Source organism: Triticum dicoccoides, chromosome 4B, assembly GCF_002162155.2.
Source record: "Triticum dicoccoides isolate Atlit2015 ecotype Zavitan chromosome 4B, WEW_v2.0, whole genome shotgun sequence".
NCBI classification, from domain to species: Eukaryota; Viridiplantae; Streptophyta; class Magnoliopsida; order Poales; family Poaceae; genus Triticum; species Triticum dicoccoides.
This window is the reverse complement of record NC_041387.1, coordinates 649,251,316-649,255,480: the sequence shown is the minus strand read 5'-3', so window position 1 is coordinate 649,255,480 and position 4,165 is coordinate 649,251,316.

Below are 4,165 nucleotides of genomic sequence, written 5' to 3'. Positions count from 1 at the left end.
CGTCAGTCCGGGTTAGTTCCATTCAAATTATACAAGTTAGAGTCCAAAACAAGGGCAAAAGTGTTCGGAAAAGTAGATACGACGGAGACGTATCAACTCCCCCAAGCTTAAACCCTTGCTTGTCCTCAAGCAATTCAGTTGACAAACTGAAAGAGAAAAAGAAAAACTTTTACAAACTCTGTTTGCTCTTGTTGTTGTAAACATGAAAAGCCAGCATTCAAGTTTCAGCAAATATTATGAACTAACCATACTAACAATAACACAAAGGTCTCACAATTACTCATATCAATAGCATAATCAGCTAGCGAGCTATAATAACAAAACTCGGATGACAACACTTTCTCAAAATAATCATAACATGATATAAAAAAATGGTATCTCACTAGACCTTTCTGAGACCGCAAAACATAAATGCAGAGCACCTTCAAAGATCAAGGACTGACTAAACATTGTAATTCATGGTAAAAGAGATCCAGTCAAGTCATACCCAATATAAACCAATAATAATGAATGCAAACGACAGTGTGCTCTCCAGCGGGTGCTTTTTAGTAAGAAGGGTGATGACTCAACATAAAAGTAAATAGATAGGCCCTTCGCAGAGGGAAGCAGGGATTTGTAGAGGTGCCAGAGCTCGGTTCTAAAATAGAGATTGAATAACATTTTGAGCGGCATACTTTTGCTGTCAACGCAACAACTATGAGATGACGATATCTTCCATGCTAAACAAATTATAGGCGGTTACCAAACAGAATGGTAAAGTTTATACTCCCCCTCCTCCACAAGCATCAATCCATGGCTTGCTCGAAACAACGAGTGCCTCCAACATTCAACGGGTCCCAGGGGGAGTTTTGTCTGCAATTATTTTTATTTAGTTTGCATAAAGCATGGGACTGGTCATCCCGGTGACCAGCCATTTTCTCATGAATGAGGAGCGGAGTCCACTCCTCTTGAGAATAACCGCCTAACATGGAAGATAAGGACAACCCTAGTTGGAACATGAGCTGCTCGAGTATACAAAACAGAATTTCATTTGAAGGTTTGGAGTTTGGCACATACAAATTTACTTGGAACGGCAGGTAAATACTACATATATGAAGGTATAGTGGACTCATATGGAACAACTTCGGGGTTTAAAGAGTTTGGATGCACAAGCAGTATTCCCGCTTAGTACAGGTGAAGGCTAGCAAAAGACTGGGAAGCGACCAACTGGGAGAGCGACAACAGTCATAAACATGCATTAAAATTAATTTACACCAAATACAAGCATGAGTAGGATATAATCCACCATGAACATAAATATTATGAAGGCTATGTTGATTTGATTCAACTACATGCGTGAATATGTGCCAAGTCTAGTCACTCAACTCATTTAAAGGAGGATACCATCCCATCATACCACATCATGGTCATTCTAATAGCATGTTGGCACGCAAGGTAAACCATTATAACTCATAGCTAACCAAGCATGGAACAAGCAACTATAATCTCTAAATATCATTGCAAATATGCTTACTTCATAATAGCTAACTCAGGAACGATGAATCATCATATTTACGAAAACAAGAGAGGTCGAGTTCATACCAGCTTTTCTCATCCCAATAAGTCCATCATATATCATCATTATTGCCTTTCACTTGCACGACCGAACGATGTGAATAATAATAGGAGTGCACGTGCATTGGACTAAGCTGGAATCTGCAAGCATTCAACTCAAGAGAGAAGACAAGTAATATGGGCTCTAAGTTAAATAATCATTCATGCATACATGAGCCACTAAGCATTTTCAATATGGTCTTCTCGACCCCCAAAGAAAGGAAAAGAAATAAAAACTATTTACACGGGAAAGCTCCCAACAAGCAAAAGAAGAACGGGAAATATTTTTGGGTTATCCTTTTTAATTACTACAGCAAAGAAATAAACTACTACTAATTTTTTTTGGTTTTTCTTAAAGTTTATCAAACACACAAGAAGAAAGCAGGGAAAAGAAAATAAACTAGCATGGATATTACAGTGAAAGAGTATGAACACCGACATCTAGCAATGAGTGTGCGTGAACATAAATGTAATGTCGGTGGGAAATACGTACTCCCCCAAGCTTAGGCTTTTGGCCTAAGTTGGTCTATTGCCAGGGATGGCCTGGCGGATACCCGTAGGTGAAGCTGGGGTCATATTGTGATGCAGTGGCTATCGCCTCCTGAGCTGCAGCGTAGCGTCTAGCTGCCTCCGCTCTCCTCTCGTATTCATTTGCCTTCTCTCTGGTAATAATGTATCTTCCTTTTGTCTGAAAATCAAAGAAGGCAGGAGCAGGAAGAGAAATATGGACTACATGATGTTTGTTAAAGATTAGTCGATACTGGAGAGGTGGTTCTGTCCTCTCAACAAACTGGTGGGAAACCATAGAATCAAAATCTAAATAAGAAGGGGGTAACTCCATATCACCCTCACGAATGTCTATCTCAAGAAAATTAGCTACGCGGGTTGCATAAATTCCTCCAAAGAAATCTCCGTTATGTCTATTCTGATGCAACCTACGAGCTACAATGGCTCCCATATGGTAAGATTGGTCTCCTAACACAGCACTCCTGAGAATGCTGAGATCGGGGACACACATGTGACATGCTTCATCCTTATTTATGCATCTACCTATGAAGAGAGCAAAATAATGTATAGCAGGAAAGTGAATGCTCCCTAAAGTGGCTTGTGTTATATCTCTAGATTCCCCCACAGTTATTCTAGCAAGAAAGTCTCTATATTCAGATTTAGGGGGATCCCTGACACTACCCCATGATGGAAGTTTGCAAGGAGAAGTGAAATCCTCTAAGTCCATGGTATAAGATTTGTCATAAAGGTCAAACATGACTGAAGGAGAATTACACGAAGATGAAAACTCAAACCTCCTCACAAATGAACTTGTGAGATCATGATACTGGGGGCATTTGTCAGCTTCAAAGTACTCAAGACCGGCGTTGCGCAAATATGCGCTAAATTATTCTTTGATTCCCACTTGATTCATAAAATTTTCCGAAGACCATTCACAGGGCCTCACAGGAGCATCTCTTGGTGGTTCCTGGTCAGCATCACGTATTGCAAGCTTGGGACCTTTCTTTCTTGAAGGGCCACCTTGGAACATCCTCCTAAACATATTACTTCCTCTGAGAAATTTCTGAAAATTTTAGTAACTTCAAATAAAAGTGAACCAACTTCAATAAAATTGATAGCATCAACTCCTACAAGTGCCTAGAGCCTATATAAAGCATTAGAACTACTTGGAACCATATAAATTTGACATGCAAGCTCAAGAACATGTTCACCTATGCAGCACAAATTTGCAATGAATAAAGCACTAGAACAAAAACTAATTGGACCAATGGAGGAGTCGCATACCAAGGAATAATCTCCCCAAGCAGTTTTGTGAGAGGTGCTTTGAGCAAGGAGATCGAAAATCACAGCAACGGGGGCTGGAACTCGTGCTTGAGTTGGTTTTTCGTGTTTGTGTGAGACAGAGGAAGAAGATGGGTGCAGGGATAAGTGGAGGAGGGCCACTGTGGGCCCACGAGGCAGGGGGGCGCGCCTAGGGGGGTAGGGTGCGCCCTCCACCCTTGTGACCAGGTGGCAGCTCCCCCCGCGGTGATTTTTGCACAGTAAATTCTTAAATATTCCCGAAAAAATCATATTAAATTGGCATGGCATTCTGAGGACTTTTATTTTCGGGATATTTTTATATTGCACGGATAAGTCGGCAAACAGACAGAAAAATACTATTTTACTTTATTTCTACTGAATAACAGAAAATATAAAGAGGGTACAGAAGGTTGTGCTTCTAGTTTCATCCGTCTCATGTTCATCAAAAAGAATCCACTAACAAGGTTGATCAAGTCTTGTTAACGAGCTCATTCCGATTAACACAGAACCGGAGAAATTTCGAACAGCACTACGTTACCTCAACGGGGATATGAAAATCCCCAACAATAAGAATATCATACTTTTTCTTGACAATAGGGAGAGGAAATTCAAAACCTCCAAATATAATCGATAGAATTTTTCCAATAGAGTTGATACTATAAACTTGAGGTTGTTTCCTCGGAAAGTGTACCGTGTGCTCATTGCCATTAACATGAAAAGTGACATTGCCTTTGTTGTAATCAATAACAGCCCCTGCAGTATT